Consider the following 26,490-nt stretch of genomic DNA (forward strand, 5'->3'; position numbering starts at 1 on the left):
CTATAAACTCTTTTGTACTCTCCCGTGCTTTGTATAATGTTCTGAACACAGTAATCAGTCAATCAACCAATGGTACTTACTGTGTTCAGTGCAGGTACTAAGCACTTGAAAGAGGACAATTGAATAGAGTTGATAGAAATGTTCTGTATACATAACAAATTTATAGTCTAGAGGATGTGTTTACAGTAGCCAAGACACTAAGTGCTCAATAAATACCGTTGATTATCTTCTAGATCTGTTCAGAAAAGGTGGCTGTCAGCTTAGAGGCCACCACTGTCATGTAGTTGTAGTTGGGGTCATTTTTCCCAGAATGCATTATCTTATGTTTATCTGCCATTTTTGTTCCCCCCACTTAGATTTATTGGGCTTGTCCTGCAGTTTATCAATAGGACAAGTACAGAATTTCACAAGTGGAAGAGTTTAGTGATATTTGTCAAATTAGAGATTTAATTATCATCTCTCTATTCTAGCTCCTTTGTGAAATTTGTTAAATATGGTTTAGGGATCATAATACGATGGACCCAAAAGGTTTATACCTTTTTATCTTAAAAAAATGACTGTCAGCATCTTTGATTCCTGTTTTAATTTTCAATCTATAACAAAACATCCCCTCCAAGCCCATGATATATCAGTCTTTCCTAAGCCTTTGATATGGAACCTTGTCCAAAGCCTTTCAAAAATCTAAAAATTATACCAACTGTCCCATCTATGCTCCTGCTCACCGACCCTTTCTATGAACTCTAGCAGATTGGTGAAATATGATTTCCCCTTATCTATCTCCCAACATATTGCCCTTGCCTAGGAGATCACATATCTTAAACTTACTAAAGTCTAATATTATTTCCACGTAGAGAAGTATGAGATTCACCTATCTATAAGTTTCAGTTTTTCTGCAGCAGCCTTTCTTATAAATGAGAATTGCATTGGTAAATTATCAGCCTTCTACTAATAGTGGTAGCATTCTAGCAATTGTGCCCAATTGGTTTGGTGTCCTGTACTAGATGCATGGGTAGAACAGAACTAAAAAGTGATGTTTCCTGCCCAAGAACTGTGACTTTTGATAGGTGCACTTCTACTCCCCTGCTGAATTTCATTGGAAATGTTTAGCTGATTCCATCCTAGCTAAACCTAGTTAATCAAATTTGGTCCAAAATATCTTCTGCAGTTACCATAATTTCTCTAACCTCTATCCTACAAAAAAAAATGTGATTGGGTGAATGCTGGTGAACAAAATTTGTCATTAATTGTTGAAAGAAACATTTCCAAATAACATGTTTGAATGCTTAACTAAAATGCCCATATGAAAAGCACTTAGACTGAGAAGCATTGTAAATTATTATTTATTATTCTGTCAGAATGGAATGTAAAGGTACACAGGGAAGTATTTCTTTGTACTGGTCAATCACTGTCTTTATTCCATTTAAAGACCTTCTTAGTTTGACTTTTCCATGCAGCTTTTCTGATTTTCTTTCGCCAAGATATTTTAATTATCTTGCACCGTGTCAATGAGATACTTATTTTAACATTTTTCATATATTGGCATTATTATTATGGTATTTGTTAAGCACTTTCCATGTGCCAACAAGTGTACTAAGTTCTGGGGTAGATATAAATAGATTGGACATCCATCAGCCAGGTGGTTGCTTGCAGGAAAAACCTTATCCATCCATGTCCTTTTAAGTTAAATGAATATTTCTTAGAATTATCTTAGAGAAACAGTTACACAATTGAGACTTCACCACATGAAGAAGACAGTGTGGTAAATGGTATCATTTCTAAGTTGTGCCTCAGACTGAGTTTTGCGTTTTAATTGAAGACACATTCTCATTGTTTACTTCCTTTGCTGATGGATGATTTTGCATGAAGTCTAAAGAATAAAATATTGGGGGCAATTTCTCCAGCCAGGAGATAATTGAATTAACATATAGGATGACATTTCCCTCATTATGTACATAAGAAATGTTCTCCACATATTGCTGAGATAGAATGGCTTATGGTCATTATGTAAGGGTCTGATGATTGGAAAACAACCATGATGATCCCACCCTTCTTTGGAATGGAGAAAATATTTCCCAGTGCTGATTGTAATCATCACTAAGTTTAAATTTTAATTGAAAACCACACACACATTTTAATTGAAAATCAAGAAGGATTAGCTAAAATCAAACTAGGACTCCCACACTAATAAAGCAAAGGAATAAAGCCCAAATTCCCTCTTCATCCCTTTCCATTCACCAAGAAAAATCACAAGGCCCAATTAACTTTGGCAAAGAAACAAACAACTGGATTGTGAATGATATTTTCAAGAACTTTTCCTTGAATGGTGAATTTTTATAGTGTGTAAATGCTTAAAACCATGTGCAATTAGAATATGGGATTTCAGTACAATCATTAATTTCAAAAATGGAAGAGAATTCAATTCTAATGGCCATTTACAGAATGCCTATGCATTAAAAACCTATCAGCTCTTTCTTGTTGCTATTTTCACACTTCTTATTTGAAGTTAAACAGACCTGGCTTCAAACTAATTTTCAAATGTGATTGTTTAAGGAAACGAAATGCATTTTAAATATGTTTTCTCCTCCTTTTAACCCAGATGTATTTCAGGAGAATGCAGTCCTTATGGCTGTGATTCATTGCCACCTAATTCATCAAACGCTGTTTCCATGCCCTGTTTGGTGTCCAAGAAAGTTCATGAGAGTTTTTAAGCCCTTTAAAGCTTTTTTTTCTCTTTGAACCAGAAATTCTATTTGCTAGTCCAAAACCCAACTATATTTTGAAAGGGATACTACCATTTCCAAAAGTCAGAATCCACTAAATTGCAATTAGACATGGAGTATAATGTATTCTTCCACACCACAATAACTAAATGACTACATAAAGAATTTGGAGAAAGCTGGGTTTTGGGGTTTTTTTTCCAGACTATACCATAGGAAAACTACAACTGATGTCACTATTGAGCAAGTTCACAAATGTTGATGTTACAAGATGATAGTCATTAAATATCTTATAGTGGATTTTGTTAGTATACTGAGTGGGTATTATTGTATTTAAGTGCTTACTGTGTGCCAAGCACTGTTCTAAGCAGTAGGGTAAATAAGGGGTATTAGTTTTGACCTGGTCCCTATTCCACAAGGAGCTCAGAATCTAAATCAGACGGAAGAGGATTTAATCCCCGTTTTTACAGATGAAGATACTGAGGTACAGAGAGGTTAAGTACTTGCCTGTGACAACAGACAAATGGTCTGCTGTCCCGGGTCCTCTGACTCCCAGGCCATGTTGCTTCTAGAGGTTAGCACTTAGCAGTTCATTGGATAAGTAAAGAACAACAGTCAACAGCCTGATTCTATTTTTGAAAAACTGAGCAATAGTTCTGTGGGCCAGAATTGCATTTCCACCATCATCGATTGTGTGGACTTCATCTCATCCACAGGATGTTTTTCAAACCCCCAGTTTGTGACACTGGTTTAATAATAGCACCTGTTCTTTAGTTACTTTAAGGGAGATTAATATCTGATAAGCATTCTTCGGGGCTCAGAGATGGGTTTTTACCTAAGGAATAATGTAGTCTTATGGGTCTAGGATTCCAGTTTCATTTCATTTTTCTGTATTTACCATCAATCTATGCTTTCATAATTTCCTACCCAAATGTATTTGGAAAACTGAATGGTCTGGGAACTCAGGGAATCCTTCTTGTATGAGATCCCTCTTGTGGGAAGCAGCATGGTGTAGAGGAAAGAACACGGGCCTGGGAGTCAGAGGATGTTCTAATCCCGGCTCCACTGCTTGCCTGTTACATGACCTTGGAGTACTCTCTGGGCCTCAGTTTCTTCATTAGTAAAATGGAGATTCGATACCTGCTTTCGCTCCTTCTATCTGTCACACCACTTAGTAGACTGACCTTGCACGTAGTAAGCACTTAGAAAGCACCACTATTATTATTGTTATTATGAATGAGGATAAATTGTCAGTAATTTATAGCATATAGTTTCTGGCAAGTTTGTTTTACTAAGAAACTATTCCATTTTCTTAGGCTCTGAAATTGTTTTTTTGTAAATGGGTTGGGAATACCCATTTGAAAAACAAAATGAAGAAAGCTGTTTTTATCCATTTTCTAAAGCCCCATTTTTTGGGTCCATGAAACCATTTAAAAAAGTTATATTTCCATTTGAATTGAAACAGGACCTGTAATTCACTTCTATGACAGCCATAAAGCCAAAGAGCCATTAGGATGATGCCCATATAAAAGAATTCCAAGGTGCTAATTAGTCTTATACAGCATCCTACAGAATGAAAGATCATAAAGGACTTTAACAACCAACAGTTAATGTTCTGTGGTTGAATGTAATTACACCACGGAAAACCCCAGAAAGAATGATACCCAGCAAGAAAAAGGGAAGGTGAGCTTCAGCAGTTAATCTTTCCTAGAAGGCAAGGTAGGACATGGGGAGAATAATAGGTGATTAGAAATTTAGGGGCAGGAGAGGTGGGTGGGGCTTAGGGTCATTTAGCCCAGGATTCAATTTTTATTGCTAGCATTTGAAGTACTTCCTTGCTTAGGTCATTCTTGTTTGCATGGTTTCATTCCAGTTAACATTCCAACTTGGGCTTTGATTACTCTATCTGATATGTTATTAAGTCATTTTGACCGAGTAAAATGATAGGATTGGGCCCATAAGAGTAATTCTCTCTCGATTTTCAAAGTAGTCTGGAAGACATTTCACTTTTTCACATTGCTTCTAAAATTACTTTACACTATTACATTTCCTTCCTTATGTTGCACTTTGGAAGGACTGAAAAGGTGCTTTAGAACAAGAAATTAAATGAAAACTCAAGTGGAAGGAGGAGACAGCATTGTCTAACTAAAAGATCACAAGCCCTTGGGGTCGGGGGACCCACTGTTGCGTGGGGACTTAACTTCCGTCTGATATTGGGCAAAATGCTTAACTTCTCTGTTCTCTGCTCATCCAAGGACTTATCTCCCCCTTTGAGTACTGTATCAGCCTCCTAACTGACTTCATTGCCTCCTGTCTCTCCCCAGTGAAGTCCATACCTTACTCTGCTGCCTGAATCATTTTTCTAAAAAAAAAAGTTCAGCTCACATCTTCCCACTCTTCTAGAACCTTCAGTAATTATCCATCCACCACTGCATCAAACAGAAATTCCTACCATTGGCTTTAAAGCACTGAATAAGTTTCTCTCCCCACTCCCCTGCCACAATGCTGCCCTGGGTTTCTAATACAGCCCAGTCCACACACTTCACTCCTTCAGCACCAGCTTGCTCAACTGTGCCTTGATCTCACCTATCTCGCTGCTGACTACTTCCCCACATCCTTCCTCTGACCTGGAACTCTCCTCCTCTCCATTTATGACCGGCTACCACTATCCCCACCTTCAAAGATTTATTAAAATCACACCTCCTCCAAGAAGCCTTCCCTGATTAAGCTATCTTTTCTCCTATTCCTATGTGTTTTGCATCACCTATTCACTTAGACCTACATTCTTTAAGCACTTGATATTCACCCACCCTTAGCACTTATGAAGCTATCTATAATTTATTTATATTAATCTCAGTCTCCGTTTCTGTACTGTAAACTCCTTGTGGGCAGGGAATGTGTTTGCGATTTTGTTGTATTCTCCCAAACACTGAGTACAATCAGTCAATGGTGTTTGAGTGCTTACTGCATGCAGAGCCCTGTTCTGTGTGTTCAGGAGAGAACAATGCAATAAAATCTGTACACACATGGGCAGGGAATGTCTGTTTATTGTTGTATTGTACTTTCCCAAGCACTTAGTACAGTGCTCTACACAAAGTAAGAGCTCAGTAAATATGATGGAATTGATGAATTCCTAGCCACAAGGAGCTCACAGTCTAGAGGGGTAAACAGATATTACAGTAAATTACAGATATGTACATGTGCTGAGAGTGAGATGAATAAAGGGTGAAAATCCTAGCAACAGACACTGCTGTTCCCTAGGCTACTTTTTACACTGTTGAATGAGACACTGGTATCCTTCAAGCAAGGATGCTTATTTGTTCCAACTACTTACTAAAGGATGACTCTAAGACTATTGGGTAGGTTTGTCTATGGAAAATGTTGCACTATGAAAGTCTTGGAGGGGAGTAGGATTTGCAGAAAAGGAAAGGACAATGAGATACTGATGAATGATAATTATGGTACTTGTTAAGCACTTACCATGTGCCAAGCACTGTTCTAAGCACTGGGATAGATAGAAACTAATCAGATTGGACAGAGTAGCTGTCCCAAATTGGGCTCACACTCTTAATCCCCTTTTTTACAGATGAGGTAACTGAGGCACAGAGAAGTTAAGTGACTTGTCCAAGGACACACAGCAGACAAGTGGAGCGGGGATTAGAACCCATGACCTTCTGACTCCCGGGCCCATGCTCTATCCACTGCACCATGCTGCTTCAAGACAAAGTCTTGAAAGTTCTCCACCAAGTAGAAGTCACTTCTGGGAAATCTGCACTGGGTTTCAAAATGAGTGTTGTCTCCAATTTTCTCTCACCAGTTTTCTCTCTCCACTAAAAGGAGGTCTCACAAGGCCCTCAGTTTCACCTTTCTTCTGGTGTCCCAGATATGATCTTACGGGAATGGTGAGGGTAAAGGGTGAGGCCCTCCAAGGGAAAAGGCCTCCTGACACATTTGTTGAACATCTGACTTCAACCACTCACTGTTGGGCATTCATATTTTTTTAATCATATTCATTGCATGCTTCCTGTGTGCAGAGCACTGTACTAAGCACTTGGGAGAATACAGTATAACATTAATCTTAATAAATACATCCAATAACTTCTAAAATACTATTCTAAATGCAAATTACAAAATGATAGCAAATACTTAAAAAATCAGAGATATTTCATGTTGACGTTACATACTAATCATTACATTACTGGGTTTCAGTACATTAATTCATAATCAACTATAGTGAGAGAATTAAAGTTTCATTCATATTTTACAGTTGGGGGGAGTCCCTAAAACAATAAACATTATGGTATTAAGTGCTTACTATGGGCCAAGCACTGTACTTTAGTGTTTACACTGGGATAGATACAAGATAATCAGGCCGGACACTGTCTCTGCCCCATATGGGGTTCACAAATGAATAGGAGTGATTAGGATTCAGTCCTCATTTTACAGATGTCACAGAACTAGTGACTTGCCCCAGGTCACACAGCAGGCAGGTGGCAGAGCTGGAATTAGAATCCAGGTCCTCTGACTCCATGGCCAGTGGTCTTTTTTCAGTAGGTCATGCCCACGTCCGTCTAAATGCCTTTTCATCACAGTTGTCCAGGTAATTGGTTTCTACTCAGGATTAGAATTCCTTCAGTCCTGATATGTATTCTAGAGGCACAGGCCTCTTTGTTCTGTTTTTCTAATCAAAGTGTGGGGCAAACTTGAAGAAACTCATCTTGGAGGTCTTCATTCAGCCAAACTGCCAAAACTGAACCCCAACCTCCCCTTATACAGTCTCTTAAAAGAGCAGTCTTAAAGGTTTATTCAGGAGCTTTTCTTCTTCTTTTTGGAGAGTGTAATGGAAAAAAAAGGCATCCATCTTCTGACTGCCTAATGAGGCATTTAAGAGATTAGACAAGAAAGGTCATGCCAAAGCCAACTGTGCTCATCTGTGCACAGTATAGACGTAGTCCAAGAAAACAACAACAATAAAATGGATTGGAAAAACATCTTCAGAATTAGGAATGAATACTAATTTTGGATTTGATTCAATTAGCTAGTTTATTGTTCCGCAACAATCATATCCCAAATCATAAGTACATTTTTATATACATATAAAGAACAGAACCCCTGTCTGTTACCTGTGCTGTATTCTCCTAAGCCCCTAGAGCAGAGATAGTTATTGCTGAAAAAATACTAACAAATTAATCCATTCATGAAGAAGATCAACAGAAAAGACGTGACCACTTCAGCTTTTAATCCTTAACTATCATATCCGGAGGCTCTTTCCTGAGGCTCTTTATTCTTCCAGGAGCCATTATAGCTGCCATACCTACATTTTCCTTCAGTCACACTAACAGGCTTGAAAGAGTTGCCTGAGGATAAAGTGATTTTGAGAGGCAGTGGCTGTTGGAAAAGTGATAGAGAACCAATATGTCTAATGCCAGTGATAGTTCTCAAGAATGAGATCTTGAGGATCAGGAAAAGCTCCTCTTAAGGTTTTTCCTCACATTTGACTCATAAAATCAGTTGGGTGTTTAGTGATCATGATGATTCAGTCCTCATTATCAGTGTACAAACAAGTGATAGTCTTCATCGAGGCATTGCATTAAACACTTGGAAAGTACAAAAGAAACAAGAAAAGGGTTTTCTGCCCACAATGTATTTGCACTCCAGTGAGAGACACATATAAAAATATTTAAGCAGTAATAATAATAATAATAATGTTGGTATTTGTTAAGCGCTTACTATGTGCCGAGCACTGTTCTAAGCACTGGGGTAGACATAGGGGAATCAGGTTGTCCCACGTGGGGCTCACAGTTTTCATCCCCATTTTACAGATGAGGGAACTGAGGCACAGAGAAGTGAAGTGACTTGCCCACAGTCACACAGCCGACAAGTGGCAGAGCTGGGATTCGAACTCATGAGCCCTGACTCCAAAGCCTGTGCTCTTTCCACTGAGCCACGCTGCTTCTCTACTGACTAGGCATAGCTGAGTGGTTTTATAAATTTGAAACATCTAAAATGTTGTCAAGACTAATGTTACTCACCCAGGAGGACTTCTGGATCAGAACCATATATAATCTACTGATTCGGTTGGCTTAAGAAAGTTTCCACCCTTTCATCCCAGTTCCAATCTTCTGACTTGTAGTTAACGAACCTGAAAACTTAAAAAAATTCCACACACCTTAGGCCTATCGAGACAAATATTCGTGTCTCCAGTGGTAGCAACAAGATGCTTGGAGGAACGACCATAGCCGCTATCCTGAACATCTGTTCTTCTTTTAAGGATACACCATATAACAATCCAGAGCTTTCCACTGTCCCCCCTAACTTACATTCTAGAAATCCATTATAAATCACTTGTACAAGAGGTTTACCCCCTTAATACCTTTGAACCTGCAATAATACTTCTGGCCTGCACAAATACCTGAAGCAACAAATTATGTATGTCAACACCACTGTGTGACACGTGTCCTTCTTGGGTTTTGAATACAGAACCTTCCAAGCTTCACGGGGACCCCTTATTTTGGGATTTGGTGAACAATATTTCCAGGTTCACCCTGTCCACAACCTTCATGATTTTGTAGATTAAAAAAAAAAATTTTTTTTCGCTCTCTATACTGGAGACTTAATGTTTTTGGTCCATCCTCATGAAGAAGCATCTTCTCAAAATGAAGCAGGTTAATATTTGTGAAGTGTTGGTTAAAGGAACTCTCTACTAAAACAAAAATATGTGGGTCAGGGCCTTTATTATTCATCTCCAAAGTAACTATTTACTTTGCCTTAGGCAAGACACTGTGGGATGCTGATGATTAAAAGACTTGCAGACAGCAGTAGCAAGGCTCTACCTGTTTTCACTGGAGCAGTTTGATGAATTTAGAGTTCATTCCTTCAGTGGCCAGGGAGGCCCATTTTTCTTCCACTTTTGTAACTTGTCTGGATTCAGAGCACCAGGTCACTCGTCACTCTCCGTGACCATTTGTGCAAGCAAACAAAGGCCTTTATTTCGGAAGTAAATCTGACAAACTGTGGTGAGTTTTTCTCGCTCCTGTTGTTGTTATCACTGGAAACATGGCCACTATATCATGTTAATGATAACGTGTCCACACAGCTGGTGCTTCATGACAGGTTTGACTCACACTGTGACATACATTCATATGATTTTTTTTTTCCCCTGTTGGTTGATTCAAACCCCACAAGGATTTTGTTTCCTTATTATCAAGGTAATCAAGTTCTGAGTAAAAGAGAAATATCCAATCCAAATGCACAGAGGAACTGTTTGGTAAAATACCACTATGAATGGTAATAAGAAAAAATGAAGTTTGTTTTTTCTTCTGAGTTATTCTTGGATGCTCCTTTCTAAGTATGAGGTAGAATCAAATAACCTTTCCTTTACACTTAGGTGTCATTTTATATATTTACACACACACACACTGGAAATGTTGATTTCAAAGGCTTTTTTTCCTCAGGAAATATTTCTGAAGTGCTTTAATCAAATACAGTGTTTGTGCTTTAATCTAAAAAAAAAAAAAGCACTTAACTGATTTTTAAAATTATTATTGGAATAATTTATTTAGGATTATAGGCAGCTGATTCAAAGTTCTTCTGACTTCCCTTTCTCATTTCCTTAAAGAGCGATATAAAGGACAGGGACTGGGCATAGTGGAAAGGAAATAGGGCCTAGGAGTCAGAAGACCTGGACACACTAATCCCAGGTTTCCCTAAAAGACTGCTGTGGAACCTAGGGCCAATCACTTAATCACTCTGCCTCAGTCTTCTCATCTTAAGAGGGTAGAATTCCATTAGACAGTGATACTCCTATGAACAAGGACTGTCTGATTTGTGCCTACCCCATTGCTTAGTACAATGCTTAACACACACTAATCACTTTATAAATATCACAATCAGTGGTATTTAATGGAGCATTTGCTGTGTGCAGAGCACTGAACTAAATGCTTTGGGGAGTACAATATGACAGAGTTGGTAGACACGTTCCCTACCCACAGTGATCTTACAGTCTAGCAGGCATAATCACTAGGATTATCATTTATTATTAAGTAGGAAATTCAACCTGTTTTAGAATTCTTCCAATTTCAATTCTCTTTGTCTTTTAAGCAAAATATGTTATTTCTCATCAAGACCACTAGAAGGTTTTCTAGTAGCAGTCTAAAGTTTTACAGCCTTTGTTTATCCACAGACGTAGCAGAATTTCCAAAGCAACAGATAATTCCTCACTTGACTCTGACCTAAATAAACTAACTTGAGTTGAAGGATTAGCTCAGGTTTCTTTTCCCATCCAGTCTTCAGCATCTCTCTGGTGTTGGTTACCAATTATCTGATACTGATGGGGTTCTTTCTAAAAGTGGCCAACTTTATCCAGAGAAGCAAAGTAGGTTAGACCAAAACCTCTTTGATCCATCATAGATTTGTGACACTAAAGACTCTTGCATGTTTATATAAAACTACAAAATACAAAATATTATTTTTGATTCAAACAATCAAGAATTAAAAGGTTTTGATTGCAACATTGTATGGTAGGAGGAGAACACCTGAGTAAATTAAACACTAATAGCCCTTATGGAATAATTGATCTTGGAAAATCAATGAATAATATTCAAAGTCCATACATAATAGAGAAATTATGTGGCCTAGTGGATAGAGCATGGGCCTGGGAGACAGAAGGACCTGGGTTGTCTGCTAACAGTTGTCTGTTGTATGATCTTTGGCAAATCATTTCATTTCTCTGACCTCAGCTTCCTCATCTGTAAAATGGGTATTAAGACTGTGAGCCCCATGTGTGACAGGGACTGTGTCCAACCTAATTATCTTGTACTTACCCCATGGTTAGAATAGTTCTGGCATATAGTAAGTGCTTAACAAATATCATAAAAATTATATATATGCATTAAGTGTTAGTCTTATAATGTTTAAAAATTTATATTCTTAAAGCAAAACCCTTGACAGTTGGGTGGAGTCTGTAAAATGGTATTCTGTATTGCATCTGTAATTCAGTAGAAGTTAATTCCTATACATAAAGAGTTTGGTGTGGGGGAAGGGTTGTTCAATGTCTTTTCCATGGGAGAAATGTACCACATTAAATCCCTCTATACAACCAGGCTGTAGAATTTAATTAAAATATTCAAGGTAATTTCAAAAAAGAATTGGTAACAGGAAATGCAAAACATGTTAACTCTTGAATCAATAAACATTTTTCCAAAAATAATTTTAAAGATGATTAGAAATGAAAGCTGACAGTATAAAAATGAAACAATGTAGGGTTTTGTTTTGTTTTACTAAAAGAGGGTTCCCTCTAAAATATTTAAGGCTCCTGTTTCTTTATTCCTTTCAAATGAAATGCAGTCTGATCACTTGATGTTCCTAATTTATATATTTTCAGAAGAACCACTAAGTTTTTGATTCTCACAGACTTTCTGTGCAAATTCATTTGAAATCAAATATATGTGATCATTTTTATGCTTCAAATCCAAACAGTATGCATACTCAAGTATCAAAGTTTTTCTATAAGGAAACTCCTAGCTTAAATCTAAAATGCTCAGATTGTACCCTATCAAATTCACATGTGACTCTCTTTGAAGTTGTTAGTTTATCTGCATCCAGTAGAAAAAAATTGATTTAGCCTAGTCATAATTTATCTGGCAAAGGTGTAATCTCCCCAAATGTAACATGAATATTGATTCTTATCTTAAATCAGTGTTCTGTTGAGCTAGAATTTTAGCTGAGGTGTATTTGGCTCCATAACTATTTTCATTTTCCCATCTATCGGGAAGAAGTCACCTAGTCTACTGCTAACACAGATCCATACTAAATCCATCAATAATAAGTCCAATTCATGAAAATGTCTGTAAAACCATTTAATATGATGTTTTGAAGATGCTATAGTAAAGTTAAAGTTGTTCCAATGCTTTTTAAAGCCCAATCTTCCCCACTATTGGAGGTGATTAAGATTTTTTTTAAATAAGTGGTAGATTGCATTGTCATCCAATGAAACCCTAAATGAAACTCACAATCAGGATAGCAAATGTTATTCTTAGCAGAAATAAATTCTAATATTAGGTCCTCCAAAGGGTTAAACTTAAATGACTGTCAGATCAAAATAAAAGACTAGATATCTTAGCAAATAATGACACATGCTGTTTTATGCCCAATACATACATACAGACACAGTAAGCACTCAATAAATATGATTAAATGAATGATTCATAGGGAATTTAACTTCTAAGATGGGATCCTACTCTTAAAAGTGGAATTCCCACTTGAAATAAAGCACTCGTGTCTCAGTAATCAATCGTATTTGAGTGCTTATTGTGTGTCAAGCACTGTATTAAGTGCTTAGGAAAGAAAAGCAGACACATTCCCTGCCCACAGCAGTTTACAGTCTAGAGATTGGTACCATGATTCATTCAATCATATTTATTGAGCACTTACTGTGTGCAGAACACGGTACTAAGCGCTTGGAATGTACAATTCGGCAACAGAGACAGTCCTTGCCCAACAATCTGATGACCAATCCAGTGGTTTTGTGAGTTGTAACAAAGTACCTTTTTTTGTGTTTTTGGTGTTTTAGGGTTTTTTTGTTTTTTGGGGGTTTTTTTGGCCCCTTCTTGGAGTGATTCCAGTGATTATATCCATTAGTTTAATCTTCAGAAAAAGTGAGTCTGTGCTGGCCAACACCAACTCTAAGAGAATTACCCCAATAATGCTTCGAGTGTTGAGAATGTAGGCTCAATGAAGTAAAAAACTGCTGTTTGGGGTACCTAAGTACCCTTCACCCTTCTATCACAGTTGCATGTGAAACCAAATGTTAGTGTACCTGCCTTAATGATTAGATTTGTCAGTCTCCAAATTTCCAGGCTTTTGAATTCATCTCAGCCATGATCCTGCTGCTTTGGAAACATCTGAGACAGCAAAGTCCCTGTCAAATGGCTAATTCTGAAAATCGAGGTTACAGTACAGCTGTATAATCTTATAACCTTTATATAGGAAATGGCTTACCTTAATACAAGTGCCGCTAGTCTATTGACATAATTTTGAGGAAGAGCAAATGTTTTCAAGAAAAATTAAAACTGGTTCTCCCCTAGGAGAAGAGCACAAAACTAATAAACTTCTGCCTAATTTGTAAAACAATGAGAAACAGGAAATCTAGTAGTAGATAAGAGGATTAACCCATATATTCCTTATCTGCTCAGATTTTACAAATGCTGATGTGCACACGGGATAACAATGCCAATCACAGAAAATACCTGGGTCAATAAGAAGCCATGGTCCCAAGAATGCTATCTCATCAGAAGAAAAAAGTCTGCTACCACTTCAACAAATTGAGTCAGCATGATATGTACAAATTAAAATGAAAACTGCTTAACCTAATGTTCCCCTTCATCTGATTATAAAATGGACTGGAGCTTATTGCAAATGGTAAAACATGTGCCAGATTGGGATTGTTTTTTTCACTTGTGTTGTTATTTGTCCAGAAAAATAAACAAAGACTAAACCAAATTCTAAGAGTGTACTTTCAGAGCATTAATAGACAGCATGTTTGAGACTTTAAATAACTTTATCTTTGAAACAAAATAAATCCAGGGAGAAATGAGACTTCTTAAATTTAGTAGTCTTCATTTGTTAAATCTATTCTTGAAAGTTCACAGATTTGACAACACCACTCTTATAAACCTACAAAAAAAACCTTTTCTACTTCTATGTCTTTATTCAATTAATGGAAAGGGCTACTCTGCATTTGAAAATACGACTCTTTGGATAGTTACATTAGTAGGTAGAGCATGGGTCTGGGAGTCAAAAGGACCTGGGTTCTAATCCTGGCAATAAATTTGCTGTGTGACTTTGGGAAAGTTACTTAACTTCTCTGGGCCACGGTTGCCTCATCTATTAGATGGGGATTAAGAGTGTAAACCCCATGCGCGACAGGGACTGTGTCCAATCTGATTAATTTGTATCTACCCCTAATGCTATGAACAATGCCTGATACATCGTAAGTGCTGAACAAGTACCATTTATTATTATTTTATGCTAATCAATTTGTTGAGCACTTATTAATGAACAGAGTACTGTACTAAGCCCTTGGGAGAGAATAATATAACAGAATTAGCAGACATGTTCCCTGCCCATAATGACTTTACAGTGTAGAGAGAGAGGCTCCAGCACACAGACCTTAAGTTGCTATCCGTAACGTACTGTTTCTGTATACGTTATGTCCTTAGAGTACACATTTCATCTATAAACAACTGGTTTTAATAGGTGGCTCCAAATGGAGCAATAACCATTGTCATTTAAATATTCCTACTGAATTATGAAAGACCACAATGCTAAATCAGAAATGAAAAATGAAAGAAATATTGTGTCCAGGATAAAATGCAATTTCATTGTATTTTCATTCTTCTTTCCTGAGGGTGTGTTCAAAATATTCCATGTCACAGTGCTCCCATTTCTTCTTTTCCACCATTTATATTATGGTAACTTTATACAGTGCTTACCTACAGTGCAAGGTTTCTACCAACTGTGTTGTATTGTCCTCTCCCAAGGACTTAGCATCATGCTCTGCACACTGTAAGTGCTTGATTGACTGACTCACCAGGACCACTTTAAACTTGGCCTTCTCTTCATCCTTGCCTTTCAACCTCACCACTGGCCTTGGCTCACAGAGAGCCACCATGGTTCAGTGAAGTAGGAGAGGAAAAGGAGACAGTCAGTAACCCCCAGAGCTAACTGCCAATAGTTTACATTTTCGAAGTCTAGCAGAAGTCCCAGTTAGTATCATCAATCAACTGTATATATTGAGTGTTTACATAGAGAAGCAGTGTGGCTTAGTGGAAAGAGCACGGGCCTGGGAATCGGAAGTCGTGGGTTCAAATTCCGGCTCTGCTGCTCATCAGCTATGTGACTTTGGGCAAGCCATTTAACTTCTCTGTGCCTCAGTTACCTCATCTTTAAAATAGGAATTAAGACTTCGAGCTCCATGTGGGACAACCTGAGTACCTTGTATTTACCCCAGCACTTAGAACAGTGTTTGTTAGAATGTAAGCCCATCAATTAGACTGTAAGCCCATCGATTAGACTTAGCTCGTCAAAGGGCAGGGACTGTCTCTATCTGTTACCGATTTGTACATTCCAAGTGCTTAGTACAGTGCTCTGCACATAGTAAGCGCTCAATAAATACTATTGAATGAATGAACATAGTAAGCACTTAACAAATACCATTATTATTATTTATTACTATGTTCAGAGCACTATATTAAGCACTTAGTGCAGTATAACAGAATTGGGGTGGCAGGCTTTATTTCCAAGCCCAAATGAATGACTTGAAAGTTAACCAGTATAATTTGTGATTTCACTAATCTCAACTATGACTCACTAAGTTGAAAATGGGGTAATGAACACTAGGGCTATTGAAAGGAAGTGGGTTTCATCCATTTTTTTTTCTTTTTGCACGTGAAGTTTGCCTCACTTGGGCTGATGATGTGCACACTGGATAAACCCAGGATCCTAAATGGAGCAGGCATTTCCAGGAAGCTAAGCTTCAAAATGACTCATCGCATCCATCCTTTCAACTGTCCCATCCAACTGCTAATCAGTGTTAGCCAAATCTCTCAGGAGCTAACCAGAGAGATTGCCAGCCACAGCCATTAGCAAGGGCTCAAGTCCCTTCCCTCAGATAAGCAGGTTGCCACCAGCCCTGAAAGGTAAAGAGATGGTCTCCAGAGGAAACAGATTGTATTTAATCTAACAGAGGTCCGATAGGTCAGTGCTGATGCTCAATAAAAGCATTTGGATGAATGAATGAATGAATGTCTCCACTTTTGGGGCAGGAAGGTAAATAAGGACAGACTCAGATGGTATGAGGATGGAAACAGTCTTGCCAACTAGGACCTTAATGTATTATATAACATATATATATATATTATTTTGTGGATATGGAACGTGTATAGTATATATATAGTATATATATTAGAAGGGCCCTGGCAAATAAAGCATTGTTTTACTGATATTTTGTGGATATGAATGTGGATATGTATACAAAATATCAGTAAAACAAATGGCTTTATTTGCCAGGGCCCTTCTAATATGCCAACACTTTGTTGACTTTTGCACTGATACATTGGGCTGATGACTTATGGAACAGTCTTTCCAAGGTTTCTTTCCTGAATCATAGCTATCTCAGAGCCCATCTAAAATATCTTAAACTTGTTCAGGCTATTGCCCCCCTTTTGCCAACTCACTCAACTGTGTGTAACCATCCTGCAGTTTGACAGCTTGTAATAATAGCTAGACCCTTCCATTGAGTAAGTTACTCCTTAAGAGTAAATGAGACTCCTGGCAGTTACCAGGATACTAGCTAGTAATATACTACAGCAGCATGTTATGAATTCATGAAAGAATAATGTGCCACTTAGGGAGTAATTTTACTGGAAGAAGCTGTTTGAATTTTGACAAGGAAGTATACACAAGTTGCATTTTCCTTGTTGTTTTAAGGGGTAAAAAAAACCTTTATAAAATCTCATGTGAACTTAAAAAATAATGGTTATGTTTTAGCAATTTCTATTACTGTGAATTTTAAGGTAGTTGAAATGTACACTTCCTTAACTTTTTTCAACTCTGTCACTTGAAACAATTTTGCTAACTTAGCAGACCAGAGTCATCTATGGTATCTAAGGAGAACAAAAACCCTGAAACCTATACACTAGAGACATTTCAGCATTGATATTGGATTTCCCCTTGGTGCCTGCAAAGAGCAGGTATGATTTTAATGATCATATTTTTAACCAGGCCTTTTCTAGAATGAAGCTTGGAGGGAAGAAAAGTAATTCATGCATGTAAAGGCTTTTGCCTTATCAATTGTCTAAACTAAGGAACTGGGGTGAGTCTGGTAAAAAAACAAAAACAAAAAAAAAACCACAAAAAAACCCCAAACAGAAACCCTACAGAATTACATTAAACAAGAAGGGATAACACTTGTTCCTCTTCTTGGAGCAATCAGTTAGTAATACAAATTAACATGTAATTTACAGTTATAGTTTAAAATCTGATGAAAAATATTAGTCCTCAATATTTAGGCCTTCCAAATATGTGAAAATACTGGTGATGCTTTTTGGATGAGTAGCAAAATTCAATCCAATTTCATAGTTTACAAGCATTGAGTTCTGATTCTCAGTGGTACATTTCAATTTTGATCAGGTTTGTGCCTCAGTTTCCTCATCTACAAAATGAGGATGAAGTATATGTTATCTCCTTCTCCTAATCCCATGTGGGACAGAATCTACCCCAGTGTTTAGCCCATTAAACCAATTCATTGACCAGTGGTATTTATTAAGCACTTAGTATGTGCAGAAACCCATACTTAGTGCTTGGGGGAGTACAACAGAATTGATAGATATGTTCCCTGCCCACAAGGAGTTTACGGTCTAGAGGTGGAGACAGGCTATAAATAAATTAAGGATATATACTTCAGTGTCAGGGGCTGAGGTTGGGGTGTATATCAAGTACTTAAAGGATGCAGATCTAATTGCATAAGTGATTCAGAAGGAAAAGGGAGTAGGGAAAAAGAGGGATTAATTGACGAAAGGGTTGTGGAAGGAGACATGATTTTAATAAGCCTTTGAAGGTGGGGAGAGTGGTCTATCATATATGAAGGGGGAGAGAGTTCCTGATCAGAGGCAGGATGTGGGCAAGAGGTCAGTGGGAAGGTAGACAAGAGTCAGATAGAGTGAGTGGGTTTGCAGTAGAGGAGAGAAGTATGTGGGCTGGGTTGTGGTAGGAAATCAGGGAGGTAAGGTGGGAGGGTTGAGGTGATTGAATGCTTTGAGCAGCGTGGCTCAGTGGAAAGAGCACGGGCTTTGGAGTCAGGGCTCATGAGTTCGAATCCCAGCTCTGCCACTTGTCAGCTGTGTGACTGTGGGCAAGTCACTTAACTTCTCTGTGCCACAGTTCCCTCATCTGTGAAATGGGGATTAAGACTGTGAGCCCCACGTGGGACAACCTGATTCCCCTGTGTCTACCCCAGCGCTTAGAGCAGTGCTCGGCACATAGTAAGCGCTTAATAAATACCAACATTATTATTATTATTCATAGTAAAGAGTTCCTATTTGATGCAGAAGGGGATGGGCAACCTTTACCTTTCTATAGGATTATCTTTCTCCGGAAACGTTCCTGCCTCACTAATCTCCAGTGGTTGCCTATCAACCTCCATATCAAGCAAAAACTCCTATTAGCTTCAAAGCTCTCCATCACCTTGCCCCCTCCTACTTCACCTCCCTTCTCTCCTTCTACATCACAGCCCTGGTGCTGACCATCGCACTGTGGTTCGTTCTCACCTGTCCCACCGTCGACCCCTGGCTGGCCCTCTGGCCTGGAATGCCCTCCCTGCTCAAATCTGCCAATCACACTTCCCCCCTTCAAAGTCCTACTGAAGGCTCACCTCCTCCAAGAGTCCTTCCCAGACTAAGCACCCCTTTTCCTCAGCTCCTCCTCCCTTCCGCACTGCCCTGACTCACTCCCTTTGCTCTACGCCCCCCCCCCCCCCCACCGCACAGCACTTGTGTATGTATGTACATATCTATAATTCTATTTTATTTGTAGTAATGCCTGTTTATTTGTTTTTATATGTGTATATATACATATAATTCTATTTACTTATATTTATGCTATTGTTGCCGTTTACTTTTGATGTCTGTCTCCCCACTTATAGACTGTAAGACTGTAAGTGTTGAATTGTACTTTCCAAGTGCTTAGTACAACACTCTGCACACAGTAAGCACTCAAAAAATATAATTGAATGAATGAATGAACCATTGGAGGTTCTTGAGGAGTGGGGAACCCTACACTGAATTTTTTATTTTTGAGGAAAAAACCCAGCATTTGGCACATAAACACCTAGTAAATTTCTTCTTGTTCTTTCTCTTATTATCATAATCGGCATTATTATTAATAATGACAAGCAAGGATGGACCTATCGTATGCTACCTATAAATGATTGTGTCCAAAGCAACTGGGATGAGGTGGTTTAATTTTCATTCTATTCTAACCCAGCAAGCATGTTCTCTACATGTCATATGTTATTTGTGTCAGAGTGACATAAAAGGCAGGAATACAAAATAAGGAGAAAATGATTGAGACCTCTTGATAAATATGCAAGTGTTTCAACACCATATGTTTTCCCTTAAAATATTTTAAGCACCCCAAACAAGCTCTAAGCTCATATGATATATGGTGTTTTACTTATTCAAAGAGGTGCTATGTATTTTAGGCATACTTCAGCTTAAGGGCCATGTAATAAGATTCAATACTTTTGTTAACCACAGGATTGAAAAGAATGCAAGATTAACATTTATGTTGATAAATGTTCTCAATGAGTATGCCACAGCTGCCCAAATTATAAGATTCTTAGCCCAGTAGATTGTTAATTTATTTTTTCTCTCTCATGTGTCTGAACTACTTATCCTTACTCCCCAACCCAATTCCAAGAAAAAAATATAGATCACCATATTACTACCCTGTTATGACGCTTGAGAAATCACACACCTTTTGGAGAGCAGGAGCCAGAGAGAGTAATGTTATCCATTGCAGAGGATATTTTTTTGGGGGGTGGGAGGAGAGAGGAATTTTCCATCCTGAATATATATCTTTGCTGCACAAATACATGGAAATCCTTTTTCCAGCTGTCTTCACTCCTTTTAGATTAAGGCACCCTTTGGATGCCTAAATCAGCCACTTATGCATGTAGTAATAGTATGTTGTGCACTGCAAACAAGTATAGATTATGCAAAACAATTGGGAAAGTTGCTTTTTACACAGTTTCTGTGTAAATAATGTAAAGCTCCCCTAGGAATAGGCTAAAGATTTATTTTAATAAATTGGGTTATAATCTACTTCAAAACTCCTAATCTATTAGGATCTTGCCAATCCAAACACTCAAGAGTATATGAAATTCATATGGAGTAAAAACAACTCAAATAGGAAAATAAATGACTCTCATAATGTTTATATAAAAACCAAATCTACATTTCAGCCAATGCTCCTGCATTTTCTAATTGCTCCATCATTTCCAACTGCTGTGCATATGCATCAAAGGTTAAACCTGAGCTTTTGAACCAAAAGGAAGAGCAGCAGATGAACATTCCAGTTTAAGACAGTGAGCCCCATTTGGGACCGGCACTGTCTCCATCCTGATAAACTTGTATTTTCCCCAGCGCTTAAAAGAGTGCCTGACACATAAAAAGCACTTAACAAACATAATTAAAACATAGTTTCCAGAAAGCTTTCTTGGACTATTATTCAACATAAGGGTTGAGTCCTCCTTCAGAGATGTTTTTGAATGGGAAAAGTAGCATAAACTTTTCAAAATTCCATATGTGTTTGTATGCTTAAGACATTTTGTTTGCTTGTGTGTCTTTTGGTGATGGTTGGTGCATATCTGTTACTTGTCTATCTCACTCCATAAAATGGGACTCTTCAAAACATGAATATCAAATGTGATTTTTACTTCTCCAAAAAGAGATGTCATCGCAATCATAAGACTCTTTTCTCCGGAGGTTAACTAAATACCACCTGATTCTTTTATCTTAAAATGTTTTATTGGCTGATTCTGATGATATTTATAAGTATCAGTAGTAAGCAAACTTATTAAATGCTATCAGATTTAAAATTGAACACATTATGTGCTAAAGGCAAGAAAGTGCTTGCACACAGTGATCTTCCAATTCATTGTCCTACAATTTATGGGGAGGGAGCTAGAGTCCCACTTGAAAGAATGTATCAGAGACATTCACAATGGCTGAATGCAATAGCCATAAGCTGTCTTTCCATCTCTACTTGTCTGCACCTCATTCCTCAGGTCATTCTTTCTAACCAATCACCTCCTTTGCCCCACTCTCCCACCAATATGCAACTTTCTTATTTGTAGCAGTTCCTGCTTATTATTGTGCAGGGAGGGGGATTAATCTGCTATTTTGGGAATCATTTAATAGTAAGTGGGGGAATAAGGAGACTGGAGAGCTTATTCAGCTACAATGTAAACCCCTTGAAAGAAGGGAGCATGTCTAATATTACTCTATTGTAATTTTCCAGGTGCCTAGTACAGTACTCAATAAATATCTCTGATAGATTATTCCCCCAAAAGTCTCTGGTCTTGAGACCTCCTAGGGTTGGGAAGAGATTGGTAGTCAAGATGAATACAGTTCCCTGGAACTTTTCCTGAGGAACTCTTGTGAAAAGGATGTTAGGACAGACTAGATAAGCATCAAAGTGTTTTCTGATGAACAAATCAGTAAAACAAGTGTATTTTTGAACAGTTTTTTGTGAGCAGAGCACTGTCCTAAGCATTTGAGAGTACAGTGCAATTTTTTTTTTTTAGAAACAATTCTGTTGTTCTTCATGTTCAATGACATTCTTAACTATTTTCATCAGTGTGTTCAGAAGTGGCTGATAAGACCTGATTTTATTTCTTCCTCTGCTCCAGGACACCCCTCCCCCTGTCATTTTTGGTTGCTACCCTAAAACTGCAGCTTTATGTTGAGAAGAAAATCACCCCCTCTCCCCTTCAAGCTTGAATACCGATGTGCATGACAATGGATCAGTCTTAAGTACCAAATACTGTAGAAGCCTGAAGGGGAGTGTAGTCCTCAGTGGAGCAGGGGAGGGACAGAGTCAAATAAGTTTAAGTGGCTCTCTCAGGCAGTCGGATGATTCTCCTCTGAGCCAGAAACCCATCAAACTTTATCCACTCGAAGGGACACTCCCATAGCTAGTAGGAGGATGCTTTGGCATTAATCCATAAGAACCTGATTGGAGAAGAAGATAGGGATGGGAGAGGAGAGCCGCTTTTATCTTAATCATTATGCTCACGTACTAGGACTGTCTTGGTTCCAAAGATCTCTCATTTTTACTACTATTCTTGGTGACCAAGATGGCAGGAGCTGATTTTCTAATAATAAGTATGAGTTCAAAATTCATATTAAAAATAAAAGCTAACCAAAAAACCCCTATTCTAGAGCACAATGTCCCATACTTGGAAAAGCTGGGTCAGCTCTTACTTTGAATTTTGCTTAGGTTTGAATTTTATTCTGTTGAGTCCACAGATGCTGAACTCCAAGGGCTAAGTTCTAAATAGGAAAGGTCACCACTTTAGTCGCCTGCATTTCATGCCAATGAATGTCTACATAATTCCTTAAATATAAAGTAGCTAAAAATGTGAGTTGTCAAGGACAGTGCAGGAAACAATCTGATCAGAGAGAGGAGAGATATGTGGTAATTCCATTTAAGAACCCTATAATTAGCTGATCTGGAAAATGTAACTGGGGTGATACTAAAGCATGTTTACTTTATGCAATAATATCTTTCTATAACAGACCTTTTAACTCACACTTTTAAGGGGACAGCCTGCTTCTACCTATATGACTGAATGATGTAATATGACTTCCTGTAGCTGTGGGGACCTTTGCTCTTGTTAGTGCCGCTATTCCATTTGACTTTAACCCTGTATAATCTTTAAAGAATGTTTTGTGTCATGGGCCTTCACCTTACAGTGATTTCATCCAGATACAATTTCCATAGGCTTTACTAGTTTAGACAGAAGAAAAGAGGGGACCATCTGAATAAAATAAAATGTCACCATTAAATTGGTTTTTGTAGCTTAAGGTATAATGTAATGATATTTTCCCAACAGCTGCTTTCAGTTGGATTTGAAGATTTGAAAACCCTTTGCATCTGATTCAAAGTAATAAAATACAGGTTGTTTTACTTCCTCCTTCGGCCCAAACCATAAAGGAAGGTTTTGATACTCTACATGGTCACTGATGATCATTAAGAAATTTTTCCTCCACATTCACATTAATCATTGACCCCACACATGACAAAGGAGACATTTATGAAACGTTCTTGCTAAGAAGGAGAAATATTCCTCTAATTCGTCCCAATACCTTCATTCATTTCCTATTTCCTAGCTCATTAAACAGCATCCTGTGAGAAAAAACAATGTTCATCTTCTCAAATAACCCTTAGCTCTCAGTATATTGATAGATTTAGCTGGATATTACAAATACAAATCATAAGCCAAAATTCCCTCTCTGTGGCTAGTCAGAATAAAGTGAGTTGTCCCCTTGACAGTTCCAAAGAGCCAAATAACTCCAAACCTCTCAACCATGTTCTTTGCAGGAGCCATACTACCAATTGTTCCATTCTCATTCTCTCTCTCTCTCTCTCTCTCTCTCCCCCCCCCACTCCTCTCCCCGCCCCAGCTGTGAGCTCAATTTAGGAAAAGCTAGAATGGAATGGGGTTAGCAACTTTGGGGATTTTTGCAAAAATCTGTGTGGGAGAATGTGGTGACAACTTTCATATGGTGGGTATGGAGAAGTCCTGTGAATCTAGTGAAATAATATGGGCCTGAAAGAGGATCTGGGTTCTAATTCTGACTGCAATGTGCTTGCTGTGTGACCTTGGGCAAATCTCTTCATTTCTCAGTGGCTCACTTTCCTCATCTATAAAATATTCTCCCTCCTATTTAGACGATGAGCCTCATGGAGGACAGGACTATGTCCATCTTTATTATGCTGTAGGCACCCCAGTATAAGCACTTAGCTAGTGTTTTTATTGTTACTACTATTACCTAAATAAGCACTTTCTATGTGTACAGCACTGTACTGTGCTGGGTAAGAATACAGAGGTGGACAGAGATGATCCATATATATACATATTTATATAGATATATTAATTTATATATATAATACAGTTATATTATTTAAGCACTTACTTTGTGCCAGGCACTGTAGTAAGCACTAGGGTAGATACATGCTAATCAAGTTGGACACAGTCCATGTCTCACATGGGGCTCCCAGTCTTAATCCCCATTTTACAGATGAGGTAACTGAGGCACACTGAAGTTACTTGCCCAGAGTCACACAGACAAGCGGCCGAGCCAGGATTAGAAACCAAGTCCTTCTGACTCCCCTGCTGTATCACCTCGGCCATGCTGCTTGTCCAGCTGCTTCTGCTGGTCCTTGGGGACTGGCCACAACACATAAGGGATGATGGAATAATAGAAACTACACCATAAAGGACAAGCAAGGACAAATACATCCAAGAAAAATTAAAATCAGTAGGGAGCTGTGGCTGGTGGAGCTGAATTTCAGACTTCCAGATACACTGAGCTTACATGGCTGTTCACAGACATTACCAAGGACCCAAGAATCCTGCTTAGGGGAAGGATCTAACATTCTCTGCAAAGTAAATCTGCAGAGGGTGGGACAGGATTAGGGTTAAGGTCAGGGACACCTTCTGCAGTGTTGGGATTCCCAGTTCTCCAGTTCAGTGATTTGGAGAATAAGGCTGTTTTAAATGCACTTGACTTTTTTCCCCAGTTTTGCCCAAATTTGAACATTCAGGAAAATGAAAACCATTTGCAATCCCAAATGCATTGTTCTTTTGGAGGAAAAGTAAATTGCAGATTGGCAAGTAAAATCAGTCCATTATTTGTGTCATCATTGGCAAGATAGACATTTCAGGGACTGCAACTGGGACTGTATCATTCAGGAGCCTCACTTCAAGGTGAGAAGCAGTGTGGCCTAGTGAATAGAGCATGGGGCTGGAAGTTAGAAGGATCTGAGTTCTAGTCCAGGATCTGGCACTTGCCTGTCATGTGACCTTGGGCAAGTCACTTAACTTCTCTGTGCGTCAGTTACCTCATCTGTATAATGGGAATAAACACTGTGAGCCCCATGTGGGACCTGAACTTTGTCCAACCTAATTAACTTGTATCTACCCCAGCACATAGAAAAGTGCCTGAAACCTAGTAAGTGCTTAACAAATACTACATTTATATATTATACATAATATATATATATATGTAAGAGGTTGTTTGAAAAATGTAGGAAAGAGATAATAAATCAGTAGCAGATCATCAGGTACTTGAATCCACCATCTGTATAGGAATTTATAATTCACACAAAAAAACAAGCTCTTAAATCATTTATTGTTTTCCTTGCTGGCAAATTTGGGGAGTTCAAGATGATTGTGATAACAATGAATTCTTGCCCTTAGTGAACATTCTGCTTTTCTACCATCCCATACATGGACCTGCTTTGCTGACAGCTGCATATAGATGATTTTGCAACGGCCATGTAGCCGGATGAAAAGGGCAGAGGTGACACTATTGAAAATGCCGCTGTGGTGAATGCATTTTCTTTCTGGTTTCTTTTCTAATAGGAATACATGGGAAACCAAATTAGACCCAGAATTAGCTAAACAGCATTTTGGGGAAAGCATGCTTAAACCCAAGGGATCAGAGGAGGGCATTAGCAACGGTGAAACTTTCCTAAAGCAAATAAAGACAGAATGTGTTAAGTGAACAGAGATGAGAGAGGGTAAAGACAAAATCCACACATGGGCAAAAGCAAGAATATAAAGGCCTTCTAAGTCCGGGAAAGGCAGAGAAAACCCAGAGGTTACAGCACAGTGAGACAAATGATATTTATATCTAGTGTGAAAGGTAAAACTGATGGTCATCATTAAAAGCAAGCAGCATGCTCTGCTCTTTAAATTCCCTTTGCTGTGTTTCTTATGATGACTTTTTGTCCTTTGAGTAGCAAGAAATATTAAGATCGATTTAACTTTTGCAAATGCACAGGAACATCCTTGTTTGAACCTTTTTCCTTAAAGTGGCTACACGGCCTGGTGCAATGTCAGTAGAAAGGTTATCAAGTATTCTGCCTCACTGATTTTTTTTTTTATGTAGCGGAGGAGACAAATCCTTAAGCTGGCACTTGAAAA

General features: G+C 38.3%; 1 long non-coding RNA gene across 1 annotated transcript in view; it reads left to right on the forward strand.

Moving 5' to 3' along the window:
- Window positions 1-14,080, forward strand: part of LOC103170980 — a 29,516-nt gene extending 15,436 nt beyond the window's left edge. The window contains exon 2 of the long non-coding RNA XR_486515.3: window positions 13,910-14,080. This is a non-coding gene — a long non-coding RNA (uncharacterized LOC103170980). The remainder of the gene's footprint in view (window positions 1-13,909) is intronic.
- Window positions 14,081-26,490: the final 12,410 nt, after the last annotated feature.

This window comes from Ornithorhynchus anatinus, chromosome 13, assembly GCF_004115215.2.
Source record: "Ornithorhynchus anatinus isolate Pmale09 chromosome 13, mOrnAna1.pri.v4, whole genome shotgun sequence".
NCBI lineage: Eukaryota > Metazoa > Chordata > Mammalia > Monotremata > Ornithorhynchidae > Ornithorhynchus > Ornithorhynchus anatinus.